Below are 21,521 nucleotides of genomic sequence, written 5' to 3' on the forward strand. Positions count from 1 at the left end.
CGACCTGCGCCCACTCGCAGTCCAGGACCCCTCTGGTGATGTCCACCTGCTGGCTTGTGGCTGGATGGCCTTCTGCTGCTGCATGGCCTGCTGCTTGAGCTTCAGCAGCTGCTGGGCCACCATGGTCGGTCCTGCGAACACCATCGAGTAGGTGAGTCAAGCGCAGAGGCAGGCTCACCCTGAGTTCCCTGCACTTCCCTGAGTCACTGAGTTGTTCAGACTTGACTGCCTTCTGCAGAGAACAGCACTGGGATCAGGGCTAAGCCGGCAGTTGGACATCCCTCTCTCAGTCCGGAACCCCTCAGGGGATGTAGCAGTGCGCCAAGTGTCAGGCATCCAGGGAGGAGTCCAAATCAGGGCTGAGCGCCATGCTGCTCATGCTCATCCCGGCCTGCTGTGCCTGCTGCTGCCTCACGGTAGTGCTGCCACCTGTAAGCCCGGCTTCTGGCTGAGCAGTGCTCCCCCTGTGGAAGCGCACTGACCACTAGGGGGCAGCTCCTGCATGGAGCGTCTGTCCCCTGGTGGTCAGTGCATATCAGAGCGACCAGTCGTTCTGGTCATTCCCCTGGAACGGTTGCTTAGGCTTTTATATACACTGAGTGGCCAGATTATTATGATCTCTGAACACATAATAATCTGGACACTTGGTGTATATCCTATATAATAAAAGGCTAATATGCAAATTGTCCCCTTGACCAGGAGTTCAACCAGCAGGCAGGCAGGCCAACTGCCCATGTCCCTTCCCCCTGGCCAGGCTGGCCAGACCTCACCCATGCACAAATTCATGCACCGGGCCTCTAGTGTGTGTGTGTGTGTGTGTGTGTGTGTGTGTGTGTGTATACTAGAGGCCCGGTGCATGAAATTCGTGCATGGAGGGGGGATTCCCTCAACTCAGCCTGCACCCTCTCCAATTGGGGACCCCTTATGGGATGTCCAACTGCCATTTTCTTTGTATAGTAGAAGTGCCAGGGATCGGGCGTAAACCAGCAGTCAGACATCCCTCTCACAATCTGGGACCACTGGCTCCTAACTGCCCACCTGCCTGCCAGCCTGATCACCCCTAACTGCCCTCTCCTGCAGGCCTGATGTCGCCCCCAACTGCCCTCCTCTGCTGGCCAATTTGGTTCTGATTGGTCGGTTCCTATGACAGAGTCAAAAGCTTCACCTCCTAGGCAGCCATTGGCTCCCCACAGCACCCAGATTTGGTTCTCATTGTTCAGTTCCTATGCCAGTCAGTGTCAAAAGCTCCACCTCCTAAGCAGCCATTGGCTCCCCACAGCACCCACCTTTGGTTCTCATTGGTCAGTTCCTATGCTAGTCAGCTTCAGAAGCTCCGCCTCCTAGGCAGCCATTGGTTCCCTACAGCACCCACCTTTGGTTCTGATTGGTTGGTTCCTATGCCAGTCAGCATCTCCAGGCCTATCTCTGGGCCTGATAAAAGAGGCGGGGCTTAACAGCAGCCTCCGTGGAGGCGGGGAGAGAAAGAAAATCCTGGCTGCTGGCGAAGATCAGAAAGAGGGAGAGAAAGAGAGCGGTAAGTACACTGATCAACAGCTTCCACTGAGGCTGCAGATCAGACCCTGACTCACTTTCTGGGTCTCAGCCACCTGGGCAGTCAGTGTTGGGTCGCCAGGCTGCAGCTGGGCAACCCAGAGCTGACTTCCGGATGGTCTGCATTTGGTCGCAGGCTTGGCCCCTTCCCAAGCCCCAGGCTTTAGGCTTGGGGAGCGCCCCCCCACACCCGCCCCTCCCATCACAGGCTCGGCCCCTCCGATGGCCGGCTGGGAGTGACCTGGGTGCGGAGGGGGACCCAGGAATGTATGCAAATTAACCGCCATCTTTGCTGGGTTAATTTGCATACTCACTCTGATTGGCTGTGGGCATAGCGGAGGTATGGTCAATTTACATGTTTATTATTAGGTAAGATACACTGAGTGGTCAGATTATTATGTGTTCAGAGATCTTGGTTGATTCTTGTATGTGTCCTGACCAAGGATTGAATTGCAACCTTGGCGTATGGGGACGGTGCTATAATCAGTTTAGCTACCCAGCTAGGGCCTCATCCATGCTTGATTTGTACACTTTGCCCTTACACTTTCTTGGAGGTAGACAAATACCCAAAAATATAGATTCAAAAATAGATTTTTTTTTTTTAAATTTTAGAAAGAGAGGAAGGGAGAGAGAAAGGGAAACATTGATATGAGAAGTAAACTGATCGATTGCCCTGACCGGGGATCGAACCCACAACTTTTTGATGCATAGAACGATGTTCCAACCAACCGAGTCACCCTGCCAAGGCCAAAAATATTCTTCAAATCATTTTTTATACTAAAGAAAATTGGAAATGATCAATGGAGGATCAGAGAAATAACTCGTTATAGCAGACAGTCAAATGCTGGACAGCTATTAACTGTTGTATGTAGATATATGTTTTGATTTAGAAAATGGCCAATATATACCACATAAAAAGGTAGCATAAACATCTTCGTTAGAATCTGATTGTGGGCATACATAAATACATTCATGTGTGCATATATACATACATGACAACAGTGGTTGGAAGAGATTCTCTTGTGGAGGTAGATTTGCTGGTGTTGAATGTTTTATTATTGTATTTTCTAACTTACTTATGGAAATCAGAGTCAGCCCTGGCCAATTTGGCTCAGTTGATAGAGTGTCGGCTGGAGGACTGAAGTGTCAAGGGCACGTGCCTCGGTTGCAGGCTTGATCCCTGTCCCAGTCGAGGCGCATGCAGGAGGCAACCAATCGACGTGTCTCACATCAATTTTTCTCCCCTTCTGTCTCTCTGCCTCCCTTCCACTCTCTCTAAAAATTAATGGAAAAATATACTCAGGTGAAGATTTAAAAATAAATAAATTAAATAAAATTAGTGTCAGCCCCTCCCATTTCACAGATGGGAAAAGTGAGGCTCAGAATGGGCAAGAGGATTGCTGGGATCAGGCTTCCTGTCTCTGGGCTACCTTTGCTGTCCTGGGTCCCCTTTTAGCTCCTTAGGGTTTCACTGTGTGGCCATAGGCTAATCCCTTCCCTGTCTGGGCTGCTCCAGTAGGGAACAGGCTCTGAGAACCTTCAGCCTAGTTTTCCAGCCCACTAGTGAAGTTCCAGCCCCTGAGGTCAGCGCCCCTGGCCCCCTCCGTCTCCCCCCGCCCCAGGAAAGCTGTACTGAACAGCAAGGCTGGGACCAGTCTTGTCCAGGGTGACCAGAACTTTTCTGAAGTGCCAGAAATTTCATCACACCAGGCGAGGGCTGGGCTGGGGGTGAGTCATGAATGTGCTGGGCCATAGGAGGTAGGAGTTAATCATTCCCAGATGGGAGGCATCAGCCCGGGCAGCTCTCCAGGAATAAGCAGAGAGTTTGGGAAAGTGTAGAGAAACCCTAGCATGAAAAAAAAATTGCAATGTTTCCCCCTATCTCCTTTCTCCACATACCCCATTCCATCTGCCAGGGGGTCACCCAGTCCCTGTTCACAAACCCTGGGCATGGTAAACCCGCTGCTTCCTACAGTGTGCTCCATTGCATCCTCTGCAAGGGCAGGGAAAAGCGTGGAGACTCTGCAGTCACACTGCTCTGGACTGGGGCCCTCTATGTCACTGAACCTCAGTTTCTTTGTCTGTAAAATGGAGCAATAATATCTAGCACCTCTAGGATTGTTTTTAGAATTAAATGAATTAATCAATGTAGGGTGTCTATTAAAATGCTGGGCATTAACAAACAGAAGTTTATTTTCATTCCAATCATTGTCCCATTTATTTAAGGCAAAGCTCTTGGGGAGAGTCTGGACATCATAAAGTGATGATCCTTGATTGCTCACCTGTGTCCAAAGAGGGCCTGGGAAGTGCAGGCTCCAGATTCGGTAGGTAATGTTGCATAAATGAAACACATTAGCAAAGACTCTCAGTTGTGAATAATAAAACTCCAAACCTGTAGAGAATTTATTGGCCCTTGTAACTGAAAAATCCAGGGGTGGGGTTCCAGCCAAGCTATAATCAGGTGCTTAAATGTTAGGTCATCAGAAAGCTCTACCTCCATCTCTCCCCTCCCCCTCCCCCTCCCCCTCTTCTTCCTCTCAGCTCTGCTTTCCTTTGAACTGGCTTCATTCTCAGCAGGTTTCCCTAGGAGGTAGCCTGCATTCACAGGCTCATACCCACAATGGGCCTTAAATAAAGAGGTCCCCTCCCTTGAGTCACAAGCCCTTCCCTGGGTGGAATACGCTAGCAGGCCACACCCAGGAGGAGGGAGGTAAGCTCCATTGAAGGAACCACATGGATCCAGAAGGGAGAGAAGAGGGTTCTGCAGAGGAGACTCAGGCCGGTAGCTGCAGCAGGGGATGCGGATGGGTAGAAGCCACAGGTGTAGACTGCACCAGTCTTTTCAAGGGTTCTGAACCCGAGCTTCTGTGCTGATGGATGCAAGATGTGTGCTACAGCTGCTTAGTAGAATTTTTGAGATAGCTAACTGAAGTGGGATGGAGGTTAATAGTTAGGTGTAATTTAAGCTGCTATAACAAAGAGACCCTAAAAGACAATGGCTCAGCATATTTGAAAGCTTGTTTCTCTTTCATGTGAAGGTCCAGGACAGGTATGATGGCTCTAGGAGGCTCAGGGAATCCTTCCACCCAGGAGTCTACTAGGTGGCTACTCAAGCTCCATGTCCACAACCAGGTCCTTGCTTTAGCCAGTTGGAAGGGGCAGACTACATCACTTCTGCTCCTGTTCAATGGCTTCCAGGGAGACTGGGAATGTAGTCCCAGCTGGGCAGTCCTGGGTCTGTGCACAGTTCCTATAGTTACGTTTCTGACATGAATAGTGGGAGGTGAGTAGTTTCTGCCCTAAGTGGAACAGCATACATGGTGGGTGGAAAGGCAGCGGGGTGGGGAAGTTCCTGGTGTATAATCAGCTTCTTATTGGGTTGAAGAGTAAGATGGTGGGGGTTAAGGACAGGAGTGTGTGTGGATAAAGAGGCTGGAGAGGTGAGTGAGGTTCAGACCAGAGAGGGCCAGACTTAGTTTCCAAGGACTGACTGTGTGCCCACATGTCTGAGCTCCATTCACACCACTAGCCATCAGGTGCCTTTGGCCACCCCTCAGGCCTGGGGTGTGTCCACAGTGGTGCCACCTACTCCTGAGGGGAGGGACCAGGGAAGAGGCCCACATAGACCCTGGGCTCAGGGCAGTTTGAGCAGTGTCAGTGTAACAAACATAAGAGACGTCCAAACATGTAGAGAATTTTTATAACTGACAACATATGCCGGAGAGCAAGATCTCAAATACTCCCCATGATGATAGTTTGTAGTTTCTTTTATGCATTTGGGATTTATGAGGGAACTAAGGAAGACTACATGGAGGTGGGAAAAAGCAAGGTGGGGACTGAGTTGCAGAGTAGTTAACAAGATGATGTGTTTTATTTTATTTTATTTTTCCATCACCATTTATCCCTCCTATACCCTCTTCCAGCTCCACCCCCTCACCCGCAATCACCACACTGTTGTCCACATCCATGAATTCTCTTTTTTTTCCTTTTTTGCTCAACCCCTCCATGCCCCCCGCCCAACCTACTTCCCCTCCAGAGCTGTCTGCCTGCTCTCTATCTACGAGTCTATCTCTATTTTGCTTGGTAGTTCATGTGCTATCTTGACGGTGGTTATGCTTCTGAGGGGTCTGAAAAAGAGGCATCACAAAGGAGTGTTAACGTAGATGCACAGAAACAATGGACAAGGCTTGCTTAAGGAAAAGATAAGCTTTTTACTAAAGAAGTTATAGGCCTACTCCCCATGACCTGTCCAATTGGGACTCTATGATCAGATCATCCTGTGAGTTACTTTCAGACACTAAACTTGCTAGATTTATTAGAGCCCTTTTCCTTCCATTGTAGGGAATTCCAGGGACTGGAATGAGGCATCATGAGTCCAGATGGGCACATGCCCTTGTTCTCACAGACCCTTCACCCCTTGGGGAGGGACAAGCTAGGGGGACAGAGGGAGGACTTGAACAAGTGTGCTTCCAAACTTGGTAGTACCTTATAGTCAACTGGGACTCTAAAAACCATTAATGCCCAGCTGCACCCCTCTGTGGAGACTCAGGTTTAATGGTTCTGGAGTCAAGCGTAGATGTTGATGTTTCCAAAAAAAAGTCCCAGATGATTCTAAGGATGGCCATGTTCTAAAGCCTGGGTCTGGGTGGTGCTGCCAGGGTTTGCTGAGGAGCAGGATGGCAGGTGGTGCCCCACCTCTGCCTGCAAATCACTGCCCATCTTTTTGAAATATCTTTCCCATACTGTGGAATATTCCAGAGTTTTGCTGGGCCCACTTATTTCGTAGCATCCTTTGCAGACCAGGACAGACAGCTGCCCCTTCTGTCCAGTCAGTGGGGCTGCAACAGATGCTCAATGGGAGGCAAGAGCTATGAGGAAGCAGGCTCAGTGCAGAGCCCGCTCTTGGAGGGAGGGATGCCATATCAGCCCTCAGAGGCAGCAGCAGGGGAAGTTCTGGTGGGGAGTCCAAGATCACCATTCAAGGAGAGGGCAGCCCCCATGTTGTCTGCACCCAGGTGTGCAGGGAGATTTTGGGTGCCGTTGCTGACTCAAGTTGGTTTAATCTGGGTGAAGATAACAACAACAACAGCAGCAGCAGCAACAACAACAATATACATTTAATCCAGGTCTTATCATGTGCCAGACTCTGCTCCAAACATCTTCAAAACAATCCTTTGAGGCAGAAACTATTTTATAGAGGAGGCCACTAAGGCTCAATGTCACCCAGGGGGATGTGGCTTTAAACCAAGGCCACCTGGCTACAGAGCCCCTGCTTCTAAACCCCATGTTATTGTTATATGGGGTGATTATTATTGTTATTCTCATTTCTCAGATGCCAGGGGAGGTGCAGTGACCTCCCCAAGGCTACTCAGCAAGAATGCAGACCCAAAAAGCCCAGTGAGCCTTCTCCTCCCCATCAGGTTGCTAGGTGGTGCAGATGAGCCCCATGACTGCCAGTCCTGGTGCCACAATGCCCAGGGGCTGGTGAGATTGTCACTGATGTGAATAACTTTGCTGCCCACTCTGAGCATTCTGACTCAGACTTTATCAGCCTAGAACTTCCTCCAACTGCATCTCAGCCAGATCCGGGCCCCAAATTCCTGGTGGGTGATGTGCACTGTGTCTGTGATAACAGTCCTGGCAGCGCTCCCGGGGCATGGCTGCCTTGACTGTGTCTCCGGCTCAGATAACAGAAGACTGGCAACATGTCTCCACTTTATCTCCTGGAAAGCTGTCTTGGCTTTGGGCTCAGAAGGCTGCTGTGAGGCCAAATCTCCATCTATTATCTCTCCTCTAGGCTTCAGGAACTTGCTTCAGGGAAGGGAACCATATCAGAGGGTAGTGAGTTGCCCAGGTGAGTGACACAGGTGTCTTCTGTCACCCCAGGCTGCCTGCTAACCCTATGTGAACTTCACTACAATAAGTAGACAAAGACAGAAGATGGCAAACAGAGAGTGACGGATGGAAAGGCAGAATTCCAGGGTCCTGACTCTCTTTGGGCCTGACTCTGGGACTCTAAGTTGATTGAGGGGAGGGGGCTCTGTGCAGACCTGCAGGGCCCACTGGGCTGCTCTGGGGACAGTGTTTGCACTGGCAGTGCTGGATTTTGCTTGTGTAGGTTTTGGGGTGGGGTTTTGAGCCGCTGATTAGGGGAAAGGGCCTGGGAGGTAGTCCCTTGCCAACTGCCCGCTCCCCACAGGGCCTCTTAGCAGGCACAGGCTCCTAGTCTGCCAAACAGGGTGAGTGGGTACCAGACCATGGGATGCCAACCCTGGGTGGATTGTAGGAGTAGAGTCGCAGTAATTCATGTTTTGAGCTACAACTTGCAGGCTGTTCACCACCTGTTGGGTGGGCTCTTGCTGAGTGCATGGCAGGGGGCGCTCTAGGTCTCCCCATCAACAGCCAGGGGTTAACCCTTTCAAGAGATGAGGAGGCTGGGCTCAGAGAGACTCTAGGCAGTGGTTGAGGTCACATGCAGCTGCGTAAGCTGGGAAATTGACAAACTGAGTCTCAAAGCTGAGGGCTGGAAACCACGTGGCTAAGGACCTGCAGTCGCGGTTTTAAGTGCCTGCAGGCCAGTGGAGCGCGGGACCCCGGGCATCCTGAGGCTGGGGCCAAGCTGGCCTGCCTCTTTGCAGTGTTGTATCGCCCTTCAGGTCCTCCCAACCACCCAGAGCTTCTGAGCCCATCTTCCATGTGGGGACACTGAGGGTCACGCTAGCTGAGGTGGCTGGAACAAAGTCCCCCAGATGAAGGCAACAGTGCGAAATCTGGAACTCAGAATTTAGACTAGGCGGGGGAAGGGGGTGCAGGTAAGGGGTCGAGGTGCTTGGCGAACGCACAGCCCAGCCATCTCTGGGCCTCGGTTTGCACACCTCGGCTTGGAGCGAGCAGCACTAGGTTGCCCACCCACCACCCCAGCCCGGTCGAGACCCCGCCCCGGAGGCGGAGCAGCCTCTCCACCTCCGAGAGCCGGCTCGAGCCCGCCCCTCCGAGCCTCCGCCCCGCCTCGCGCCAAGCTCTGGACGCGCCGACGGCCCGGCGGACAGACACGCCGAAAGACAGACGTGCGTAGCGCCCCGCGGTGAGTGCACACGGACCCCGCCCGGGCCTCCCTCGGCCCCGGTGCCTCGGCGCCCTCACCAGCCGCCGCTCGATGCTCTGAGCGCTCGGACGCCCCGACGGCTCGGCGGCCCCACGGCCGCGCTCTCTGAGTCCCGATCCCAGCCGGGGGGACGGCGCCACACGCAGCGCGCGGGGCCCCTTGGAGGGATGCGGGCACTTTGTAGTGGGCTAGGGCTCCGCGACAGGGTCCCCACCCGCCAGGTCCCGCCGCCCTCCCTGTGCAGCGTCCCGCCGGTTATTACCCCCCCCCCCCTCCGTCCCCTCCCGACCCCACGGCTCCCCTACTGTCCCCCCAGGTCGCGAGGCCTGGTCCCCATCCCCACCCCCACCTTGCCGTCCCGAGGGGAAGACTGGAACCCAAGGTCAGGCACACCCCTGCCTTCACACATCCTCAATTACCCCTCCCCCCTCCCCGTCACACTTACTGCCATACGCACTCACACTAGTAGCCAGTAGACGCCCCATGCATGGGGCGCACCCACCACCATCTCTGTCACACCATTCTACTGGTCTCTTAGTCCAATGCTCAGGACCCTCGCCCCAAATCGCCCTCACATATGTTTGGACTCCTACACTCATCTCTAGCACCCTGCCCTTTTGTGCACACATGCTTCATACATGCGTGCCTTACACACGAGCTTCTCTCAGACATAGGTGCCTCTTTATCAATCAGCTGTGTTTCTGTTAAATGTGCGTGCCTCTCTAACGCACTCATGTCTACTACACACGTGACTATTACACGCATGTCTCACATGTCAACAAGGTACTGAATGGTGTGTAAATCATGGTACCTCTTGTTTAAAATAAGATATATAGGTACAGGTTTGCTTGGATGTATAAAACAAAGTTGGAGGAGACACCAGGAGCATGTTGTGGTTACCTATGGTTACCTGGGGATGTGGGGCAGGTGGGGGACAAAGGTGAGATGACATTTCCCACTGTGTCTTTTATATTTTCTAGTTTTTGAACTATGTTATTACATTGCCTGTTCAAAACATTACATCAAATTCAAAAGCAACTGGGCAGTTGGTGGGTGACTGTTCATTTGTGAGTTTAAAAAAAAATAGATTTGAGAGAGAAACACAGATTTGTTGTTCCACTTATTTATGCATTCATTGGTTGATTCCCATATGTGCCTTGACCAGGGATCAAACCTGCAACCTTGGTGTATGGAGGTGAGGCTCTAACCAACTGAGCTAAGTGTTTAAGGATGGTTTTTAAATCCCCTGCTTTATGATCTTTTGGTGGAGCAGACTGACTTCTTCTTGGCTTGGTATACAAAAGTTTCCACTTGATTAAAATGAGATGGTAACAAAGTCACTTTTTGTAGGGTTTGGCAAATGGTCAAAAGAAAAAAAACCCACCCTTTCTCTCTCCCCCTTTTCCTGTGGGTGTGTTTCCTTTGGTGATTTGACCACTGCCTCTTCCTGGGGTGGGCACTGCAGCACTGACCATTCTGTTGGGAGCCTGTTTCCACCTTCTGCTGACCAGGAAACGGGACAGATCCAGACCCTATGGGGCCAGAGCAGGGGCAGCGGGTACAGAGAGGTCCCTGCTTTGGCACCTTACGAGATTCAGATCCAACTCTGCCAATCACAGACTGTGTTCCCTTGGGCCAGTGACTCACCCTCTGAGCCTCAATTCTCTTATCTGTAAAATGGTTGCCATAAACCCTCAGGGTTTTTGGAAAGAGGAAATGAGACCACTCATTCCTTTATTCAGCAGATATTTATTGAGAACCTACTGGGTGCTGGTCACTGTGTTGAGTGTTGGTGATAAAACAGTGACCAAGGCAATGTCTTCTGCATCCAAAGAGCCTGCTTTCTGGTGGGTGACACAGATGGGAGCCCAGTGGGTGCTTTCTGTGCCTCCATGCCTTTGAGGTAGAGCAGACAAGCTGGCCTGGTGCTGGGGTGGGGCGCAGGCTGTTTAGGGAGCATGTCAGAGGAGGCCAGCAGAGCAGGCCCGGGGTGCAGTGGGGACAATCAGGCCCAGGACATCGCAGGTGCAAGTGACCCAGAGAGGCTGGTTGAAAAGATCCCCGTGAACAAGAAGGGCAGTCGGGATGGGCCTGATCTGGGGTTTTGATTGTATTCTGGGTGTGATGAGGATTCAATTCCCAGAGAGATGAGGTCTGAATGGGATTTTAAAGCTTCCCTCCAGCCCCTTCTGGGTAGGGGGAGAGGGTGGGGCCTACATCCGGTCCTTATGGGGTAGTGGGGAGTCATGGAGTTGTGGCCTTCCTCCCAGAGGGTTAGCAACCCTGACCATGCCTTATTGGGAGCAGCCAGGGAAGGCTGTGGAATTGGGGTTTCTGGTTAGTGGCATCCATGCCAGGGACATGTGACCAAGGCCTTGGGTTCTCTTTCTCACACACAGCTCTAGCAATAGCCTCCAGTGTGGGCCAGCCCATGGTCCTTCCCATGGCCATCCTGAAGGCTGCAGGGACTCACACATGTGGTTCTGAAATGCTTTTGTCAGGGCTGTCCTGGAGGCGAGCACAGAGGTCCTGGATGGGAGAGGGGGGGAGCATTCAGTTGAACCGGGAGTGGTCAGCAGGGCAGGCTTCCTGGAAGAGGTGTTACTGGCACTGTAATGTGAAAGTAGTGTGAGGGAGACACACTGACAGGAGAAAACCTGGCTTCTTTTAGAGATGTGGGTGGGAGGGGAGGTGGGAGGAAGAAGAACTGGAGTGGGAGCCAGGTCTGTCCATCTCTAGGTCCTGCCCCAGGCGGGCCACCCCTTGATTACAGGGTACCACTGGCACGTACACACCACTGACTCAACTTCTCCAGGCTGGTCCCCTCCCAGCACCCCGTCCGGTCAAGCCATGCGTCATTGTACACCATTGTCCTCACAGTTATTGGGATTTGGAAACATTGCAAAAATGCCTCTGTCTTCTCACATATGGAGATTGCTGCAATGAAAGTACTAATTGAGGAAAGGTTATTTCCTTCCTTGAGGGTGGGGAGCCCCGCTTTTTGTGTAGGGGCTGTATTGTAGGCCAGAGTGACCTCGCCCAAATCACAGTGCTGGTGAAGAAGTGGTGCTGCATGCCTGCCCCCGGCTGGGGCCAGGGGACTCTGGGAGTCTCTGCCTGACTAAGGGGGTGGGAAGCCATGTACCTAGGGAGTGTGATGGTTGCTTTTAGGCATAGGAGGCCTTTGCCTTCAGATAGACCCTGCACTTTAGGCCACCTCACCTCATAAGTCCTCATTTTTCTCGTCTGTGAATTGGAAACAGCCCTACTGGCTCTGCTATCATTTAGTCCTCAGGAATGGCCTGAAATGTGGGAAGAGGGCAGTGGGTGAAGGCTCAGCCAGATATGTGGGAAGCACAGGGAGCACTAGTGTGCCTGCCTGGCCTGAGTCTCATGACCCTGGAAAGTGAGGATTTTCTCTCCCAGTCTCAGATTCTCAATCTGTTAAAGGGACCTGGTGGTAGTGCCCACCTAGTAGGGTTGGTATGAAGTCTGAAGGATGTATGGAAAGCCCCAGGCATGGCTTGGCAAGTATACAGTACTTAATTAACATGTTACCTAGGTTCTGAAATGTGGTTCTGAAATGCTTTTGCCAGGGCTGTCCTGGAGGAGACCACAGAGGTCCTGGATGGTGGGGAGGGGGGCATTCAGCTGTACCGGGGGTGGTCAGCAGGGAGGGCTTCCTGGAAGAGGTGTTACTGGCACTGTAATGTGAAAGTAGTGTGAGGGAGACACAGTGACAGGAGAAAACCTGGCTTCTTTTGAAGATGTGGATGGGAGGGGAGGTGGGCCGTCCTGTCCTCTTATTCTTCTCTGTTCTGATCGCTGAGGTGCATTGTGTGCACTGGGGCCAGCCCTGGGCACTGTGGTTGGGACACACCAGTTCTTCTATTTTTGATTTTTTAAATTACAGTTGATGTACAACATTATATTTATTAGTTTCAGGTGTACAATACAGTGATTAGATATTTATATAACTTACTAAGTGGTCACCCTGATAACCCTAGTACCTACCTGACACCATACATAGCTATTACAATATTGTTGACTATATTCCCTATGCTGTACTTTACATCCCCATGACTATTCTGTAACTACTGATCTGTTCTTCTTTTTTTTTTAAAAAATGCTTATTTTCTGATTTTAGATGGAGAGGAAAGGAGAGAAAGAAACCTCTATTTGTTGTTCCACCTATTGATGCATTCATTGGTTGATTGATTTTTATACGTGCTCTTGAAGCAGGATACTAAGATGCTAGGAAAATTCCTTGGCAAGTAGAATGGGGAAACTGAGATAGGTCACTGAACAAACCAGCCAACCAATTTTCAGCCAGATACAGGTCACCTCCCTAGGGATAACATCTAGGCCTCAGTTGTATTTCAACTCCAGGCCCAGAAAAGCAGCAAAACCAGGTGGGTGATGCCAGGACCAGCTGCGATGATCAATGATCCAGTGACCCCCTGCCCTGGCGCTGACCAATCAGTAGAGACAATTACCCTGGAGGAGCACACCTGGAAAATGGATGACTATTCTGCTGAAAGCCTCTCCTGATCCTTTCCTAAAATTCCCCCCTGCAAAAGAGAGATAAAAGCCCTCAAACAAAGGACCCAGTGCCCACACCTTTCTCTTCCCCTCTTTTTCCCCACAGGTACGCATCTCCTAACTATAAGGGTCCCCATGAGACTTGTAATCAGGGGAGCAATGGGCGGCAGCAGCTCATCCTGGGCTAATTCCCTGAACATATTTCCAAGGCTCGTTTTCTCTGACTTCCCAGTGAGTCAAGCAGCCAGCTTAGCTCTCCTGTTGCTTCTTCTATCCTTAGCCCTTCCTTGTTTTTACTGTTTAATAAACATACCCTCATAATCACCTGGACTCGTGTTGTAAAATTTTTCCTTCACAAAGTGAAGAACCCATACACTATTGGCTGGTCCTAGGCAGATCTGTTCGGGGCCAGGTCCCCTGTCCAGTAACACCCTGATCAGGGATCAAACCTGCAATCTTGGCATATTGGGACAGTGCTCTAACCAACTGAACTACCCAGCCAGGGCTAATCTGTACTTCTTAATCTCTTCACCTTTTTCATCCCCAGTCACCCCCATCTCACAACTGTCAAGACGTTCTCTGTATCTATGAGTTTGTTTCTGTTGTGCTTGTTCATTTATTTTGTTTTGTAAATTCCACATATAAATGAAATCATGTGGCATTTGTCTTTCTTTGACATTTCACTCAGCACAATGCCTTCTAGGTCCATCCTTGCTGTTGTAGATGGCAAGATTTCATTCTTTTTTATGGCTTAGTCATATTTCTTTATATATATACTAGAGGCCCGGTGCATGAGAATTCATGCACTGGAGGGTGGTCCCTCAGCCCAGCCTGCCCCGTCTCACAGTCTGGGAGCCCTCAGGGGCGGGAGGCAACCCAGCGATCAGGGAAAGGTGACGCCCCATCACACCTCTGCTGCTGCCACTGCCGGTAGTGCAAGCCTCGGCCGGCCCTGGTTACCTGAGCCTTGGGCCAGCCCTGGGCAGCTGGGGGGCTGAGGGGACTGGGTGCTGCCATCATGTGGCTGTGGGCACTGCTATCTTTGAGGGCTTGGCTGTGGGTGCCGCCATCTTTGCGATGATGTGAGGGTCAATTAGCATATTCCCTCTTTATTGGATAGGATGCAACACTTCTTTATCCATCCGACTATTGATGGACACTTAGGTTGCTTCCATAGCTTGGCTATTATAAATAGTGCTGCAATGAACGGGACACCGGTTCTTTTTTTTTTTTCTTTTTCCAAAACATATTTTATTGATATTTCACAGAGAGGAAGGGAGAGGGACAGAGAGTCAGAAACATCGATGATAGAGAAACATCGATCAGCTGCCTCCTGCACAACCCCCACTGGGGACCTGCCCGCAACCAAGGTACACGCCCCCGACCGGAACCGAACCCGGGACCCTTCAGTCCGCAGGCCGACGCCCCATCCACCGAGCCAAACCGGTTTCGGCAAGGGACACCGGTTCTTGATAAGTCTCCCAGCATTCTTTCTTCCTCAGCCTGGGTCCTCCATCAGGGCCCTAAATTTCCAGCCATGTATTTGGTCACTAAGTGAGCTTTTGGTGATCCAGATAATTCTATTCTTAGATTCTCCTCACAATGAAAACACAACACTGAAAAAATATTCTGGTAGAGAACTCTTGGGACCCCTGAGGACACTTCTCCAGCACCCAGGGGCCTGTGGCCTGTTGTTGGAGTGATAGACAGGGGCGGGTTTTGAGCAGGAGAGTGTAGCCTGCTGGGGAATGCACTGGACAGGAAGAGTGGGGACCTTGTGGAGGCAGGACGGGGAGGATCAGGGCCAGCTCAGGAAACAGGTGGTCTTGACACATGCCAACCCCTCAAAAGCACACCAAACTACCTCCTTTACCCCTGCGTCCCCCACACTCTCAACTTTCCTGGTCCTCATGGTAGTTGGTACTGACATAGCATATCAGTGTTTCTTAACTGTTCCCCTGTGTATCTTCATAGCAGATTAATTCTTCCACCTTGTCTGATGGACACTCCAGGATCCCCATCCGCTGTTGTCTGATTACAGGGCTGATAAAGGCAGGCCTCCTGGGGGCCTTGTGTCCTTTCTTGGGAAAGAGTCTAATGGGTGCCCAGCCAGCGTGACTCAGTGGCTGAGCATTGACCTATGAACCAGGAGGTCGCAGTTTGATTCCCTGTTAGGGCACATGCCCGGGTTGTGGGCTTGATTCCCAGTGGGGGTGTGCAGGAGCAATCACTGATTCTCTCTTATCAGTGATTCTCTTTCTCTCTCCCTTCCTCTCTGAAATCAATAAAAATATATTAAAGAAAAAGAATCCAATGGGCTTCCTCTTCTGATAAAATGATGATTAGCATAATTCCATCTATTGTCCTACTTCCCATGCCTTTACATTACACCGAGTATATTTTTTAAAATCCCTCCCCTGTTTTATTTATATTTATTTTAAAAGAAGAACTTCTATCATAACTGTAGATAGAAATGAGGCTCTCTTACCTGGAATCAGCAATACCCATGAAAATAGCTACAAAGTAGGACCAAATTTTCGCCACTTTTTGTTCCCTGCCCCAGCCTTGAGCGAGTGAGTCCTGCCCTCTCTTGGTTGAAAAGGAATGTTGGCAAATCGCAGGGACATGTTCACAGCCCTGAGGGTTCTGTGATTGTGACTAGTTAAAAGAGAAGATGAACAGGGTCCTTATTCACCACAGGCCTTGCCCTGAGTTCTGGCTTCACCTAGCATGGCTATCTAGCCCCACTTGGAAAGACCCCTCTGGGGTCATCACACACCACTTCTCAGAACCTCCTGCTTTCTGGGCCCCCCTTGGCATGTTTCTTGCTGGGTCGGGCTGTGAAGATGTCTTCTCCAAAACGAAGTCCCTGATTCTTAGGTTGTGGCTGGTGCTTGTTTTCATGGGGGAAAAGGGGACCTGGGCCACTACTCATAGTCCCCCGCTCTGCACCCTATGTGCTGGCTGTGCAGAGCTCTGGAGGGGAAGGCAGCTTAGCCTGGGGTGTCCTGCAGCCTGGGATCTGTGCCATGGGGCAACAGGCTGGCTGGGGCTTAAGGTTTGGGCTCCAGCTCTGAAGGATACGACAATGGGGGCTGGCTGTGGGGATCTCTGGGCTGGGTCCACTGCTTGAGTGAAGTGGGCATCTAAGCCTGGCCAATTTGGAAGTGCCTTGTGCACTGTAAATTGCTGAGCTTGGGTGAGCAGAGCTCACTAACATTACTTTTCCTGGGTAATACAATAACACCCACAGTGATGGCCGATTGGCTACAGGTTCTTAATTAGCTACATGTCCTTAATTAGCTACAGGACCTGGTGTGAGGGAACTTTGCTCTCTCTAGACCTCTTACCATACCCCCTCCCTCCCCACTTGTTTTCTTGAACTGAGTACCCAATCTTATGCTTTCATGAGAGCAAGAAGCTCATTTAATGGACTACTGGAAATGGAAAGGTTGTGGTGACATTAGCTGCGTATCCCTGAAATGCCCCACCAAGACCCAAAGGCCAGATGTGCCTGACCCAAGTACACCCCTTGGAATGGCTGTGGCTTCCCATGCGTGGGGTGGGAGGACTGGCCCTTCCTTAGCATATGGCACAATAGCACATGCATCCATGACTTGGCCCCAACCCTCACTATAATTTCTCTGCATCATCAGGAAAGGACGCTGGCTCCAGGGAGTGCTGCAGCTAGGGACTCCTCATACCCTTCTTACTTTGTCTGCTCTTTATCTAGTTGATTTTCTCAAAATGATTTAAATGTGCCCACCTTCAGCTGGGAGGTGTCCTGGCTCAAAGGTTTTTTTCTACTAGAAATGGTCTGTGTTTTCTTTTATTTCCCAGATCAAAGTCCTGGGGAAAAGCTCTGATTGGCCCAGCTTTACAGGCACCCTGGGCTAATCGGCTGCGGCCAGGGGCCGGGTCACCAAGTCACGATATTGGTGTGGCTTTAGGGGCTGTCTCCATCCATTCTCTGAGAATAGGCATTCAGTGAAGCAGGCTGCAGACCAAGAGGTTGTCCACCATACAGACAAAGTTTAGTAACTTCAGAATCTCAAGCATTCTTGGAGTCTAGTCAGCAACAGACATAATAACACAGTTGCTGTTCTTGTTTTCTTGTCATAGTTTTAAGGATTATTTTGGTTGCAGGTGATAGAAAGTACAACTTAAGCAAATAATTATGGAATTAAAATATACAGGGGACTAGCTTCAGGCTTGGCTGTATCCAGGGGCTCTGAAGATGCCATCAGGGATGTGTCTGCATTCTCTATGTTGTGTAATCCTATCTAATAAAAGAGTAATATGCAAATTAACCATCACTCCACTACACACAAGCCACGCCCACAAGTCACACCCACCAGCCAATCAAGAGCAAATATGCAAATAAACCCAACCAAGATGGCTACAGGTACAGAGAGCAGGAGGGAGGCTTGCGTTTCCCCAGCGATGGAGGAAGCCAAGCTTTCCTCCTGCCCTTGCCGGCCTAGGCCTCCACTCAAGGCTACAAAGTTTCAATTATAGAAGATAAATAAATCCCAACAGAAATGGCTGCTGCCACGGAGCAAGCAGAAGGCTTGGCTCCGCTCCAGGCTACAAAGTTTCAATTGTAGAAGATAAATAAACCCCAGATACCAGGGCCTCCGCTTGGGTCGCCGGGGGGCATGGCAGGCCTGCAAACCACCACAGGCCCCTCGCCCAGACCACCCCATGCCCCAAGGGAACCCCCACCCTGATCCAGGACACCCTTCAGGGCAAGCTGGCCCCCACCCATGCACCAGGCCTCTAACCTATCTAATAAAAGAGTAATATGCAGATTGACCATCACTCCAACACACAAGATGGCTGCCCCATGTGGTCAAAGATCCTGCCCCCATGTGGACACAAGATGGCCACCACAAGATGGCCAGCAGGGGAGGGCAGTTGGGAGGGACCAGGCCTGCAAGGGAGGGCAGTTGGGGGGGACCAGGCCTGCAGGGGAGGGCAGTTGGGGGGGACCCAGGCCCATAGAGGAGAGCAGTTGGGGGGGACCAGGCCTGCAGGGGAGGACAGTTAGGTGTGACCAGGCCTGCAGGGGAAGGCAGTTAGGGGTGACCAGGCCTGCAGGGGAGGGCAGTTAGGGGTGACTAGGCCTGCAGGAGAGGGCAGTTAGGGGAAAACAGGCCTGCAGGGGAGGGCAGTTAGGGGAAAACAGGCTGGCAGGGGAGCAGTTAGGCATCAATCAGGCTGGCAGGGGAGTGGTTAGGGGGTGATCAGGCTGGCAGGCAGAAGCGGTTAGGGGCAATCAGGAAGGCAGGCAGGCGAGCAGTTGGTGGCCAGCAGTCCTGGATTGTGAGAGGGATGTCCGACGGGCAGTCAGACATCCCTCGAGGGGTCCCCGATTGGAGAGGATGCAGGCTGGGCTGAGGGTCACCCCCGCCCGCCCCATGCACGAATTTCGTGCACTGGGCCTCTAGTTGTAAGATAAGCTCTGCTATGGGATGGTCAGGTGGCCCAGCAGGTCCAGGCTCACTCCTTTGAGCTCAGCATGGCTGGTATGGCTGGGTGGTATAACTGTTCCTTATCAGTCACTCTCTTGGCCATCCAACAGTCCACATGGCCTGAGGGTGAGAGAGGGTGGCTCCCAGAGGAAAATTGGGGTTCTCATACCAGGAGAAGTGGGCAGAGATCCCCACAGCATCTCTGGCCTGTTCCAGGAAATGGCCGTATATTTTTCCCTGCCCCTATCTCACACGGGGGACCCATCCTACAGAGAGTGTGAGAATGTTCTGCTATGAGTCATAGAAGCTCTTTACCATCTGGGTGGCTCACGTGAGAATAGGGAGTTGAAGAGAGGTGGTAAGGGCTATGGATGGGGTCCTGATTTCCAACCCAACCATATTCACCCGGAGTGTTGAGGATGTGGGCAGAATCAGTTATTCTCTGAGGGTTTGCTCTAAAACTCTTGTTTTTTTCTTTTCTGTGACTTCTGAAGGTTCAGGAACTCTGTGTAGAGTGTAGAGAGGTCAAAAGAGGAAGCTGAGAACTCTGATGAAAGGTTTCCTGGAAGAGGGGATATTGAGCTGGGTCTGTAGGAATGAATAGGAGTTTGCTAAGAAGCAGTAGAGTGTGCCTGGCAGAGGGAACAAAGGAATGTGCAGACTTGAGGTGCTGTGAGAGATTTATTTACTTATTTTTTAAAAAATATTTTTATTGATTTTAGAGAGGAAGGGAGAGGGAGAGATAGAAACACCAATGATGAGAATCAGTGATTGCTGCCTCTGTACACCCCCTACTGGGGACTGAGCTCTCAACCCGAGCATGTGCTCTGACCGGAAATGGAACGGTGAACTCCTGGTTCATAGGTCGATACTTAACCATTGGCTGGGTCAGCCGTGGGCAAACTACGGCCCGCGGGCCGGATCCGGCTGTTCTATCCGGTTCTCTTGCTCTTCCCTCCGCTCCAAGGGAAGGGCTCCATTTGGAATACTATGTACCACAGCTTTTTTATCCACTCATCTACTGATGGGCACTTGGGCGGTTTCTAGATCTTAGTTATTAAATAATGCTGCTATGAACATAGGGATGCATTTATTCTTTCTGATTGGTGTTTTGGGATTCTTAGGATATATTCCCAGAAGTGGGATCGCTGGGTCAGCTGACAAATCCATTTTTAATTTTTTGAGGAAACTCCATACTGTTCTCCACAGTGGCTGCACCAGTCTGCATTCCCACCAGCAGTGCACGAGGGTTCCCTTTCCTCCACATCCTTGCCAGCATTTATCGTTCATTGATTTGTTGATGGTAGCCATTCTGACAGGTGTGAGGTGATAACTCATTTGTCATTTTAATTTGCAGCTCTCTGATGAGCATTTTTTTCATGTGTATGTTGCCCATCTGTTTGTCCTCTCTGGAGAAGTGTTTATTCAGGTCCTTTGCCATTAATTGGATTGTTTGCCTTCCTTTTGTTGAGCTGTATGAGTTCTTTGTATATTTTAGAAATTAAACCCTTATCAGATGTATCATTGGTGAATATGGTTTCCCATACTATTATTACCTTTTCATTTTGTTGCTGGTTTCTTTTGCGTGCAGAAGCTTTTTAGTTTGATGTAGTCCTGTTTGTTAATTTTTTCCTTCGTTTCTCTTGTCCTATGCAATGTATTGGTGAAAATACTGCTACGTGAGATGTTTGAGATTTTACTGTTTTTTTCTAGGATACTTATGGTTTCATGACTTACATTTTATCCATGTTGAGTTTTTTCTTGTGTATGGTATAATTTGGTGGTCTAGTTTCATTTTTTTAAAAATTGATTTTTAGAGAGGGAGGAAGGGAGAGAGGGAGGAGGGCAGGAGAGAGGAGACACACACACACACACACACACACACCAATGGAGATCGAATCTGCAACCTAGGTATGTGCCCTGACTGGGAATTGAACCCTCGACCTCCTGGTGCATGGGACAACGCTCCAACCGAGCCACACCAGCCAGGGATACTCACATTTATAACTCATTCATGTTTTGTTAGCCCTGTGCTGGGGCCGCACAAATTAAATAATCCACCCATCTCCACCCACCCACCAAAAGCATTCTCCAGTGTCCACTTGGGCCAGCCCCTCAGTCAGGGCTGAGCAGGAGAGTGGGTCCCTGCTTTAGAGTCACAGTCTAGTCAGGGACACCAGCAGGTGGACAGGACAGCACAAGCTCTCAGCTCTGAGGACAAGGACAAAGCCTGTCAGCCTCAGCTCCTGATAACCACCTGTGGCTGGAGGGAGGAGGCGGGCCCTCTGGAATGCAGCCCACAATGTGTGTGTTCAGGGCACTCTGGAGGCCCGGGGAGTGGTGCTGGCAGGGCTCTGTGCACTGAGGTCGGAGTGGAAGTGGTGTCCACAGTTTGGATAGACTCTGATGGACTGAACGAGGCAGGGGCAGGGATGTGTCCCAAAGCCAGTCATGGAAGGCCTGAGGAGGCAGTGTCCAAGCAGGGAGAAGGGAGTGGTCGGACCACTGGGGAGCAGTGACCCACTGGCTGAGAATGGACATGGGGCAGGGACCCGCCAGGCTCAGCATGTATGTGAGCATGCACATGCATGCTCACAGTTACCGTCATACACCTATATAGACTCACAATTGCTTGCACATGCTTAAATACACTTCACATTCATACACACACTCATATACACATACTTATACTTCACATATACGTTGCTCACAGTCACACACATAGTTATACCCACACTCACACCTTATATACACACTCACTCCATACCCATTCACATACAGTTATGTTTCACATGCACACAGATGCATGCACACACTTAAACTCCTACAAACACATGCGCGCACACACA

General features: G+C 50.8%; 1 protein-coding gene across 6 annotated transcripts in view; it reads left to right on the forward strand.

The window, feature by feature from the left end:
- Positions 1-8,575: 8,575 nt before the first annotated feature.
- FBLN2 (fibulin 2) overlaps positions 8,576-21,521 on the forward strand; it is a 115,566-nt gene continuing 102,620 nt past the window's right edge. For 5 of the 6 annotated variants that reach the window (XM_080654513.1, XM_080654509.1, XM_080654510.1 and 2 more), the window contains exon 1: positions 8,576-8,635. The gene's annotated coding sequence lies outside the window, so the exon portion shown is untranslated. The remainder of the gene's footprint in view (positions 8,636-21,521) is intronic. The other variant, XM_080654514.1, reaches the window with a different exon arrangement.

This window comes from Plecotus auritus (assembly GCF_963455305.1).
Source record: "Plecotus auritus genome assembly, chromosome: 2".
In the NCBI taxonomy this organism is placed as follows: Eukaryota; Metazoa; Chordata; class Mammalia; order Chiroptera; family Vespertilionidae; genus Plecotus; species Plecotus auritus.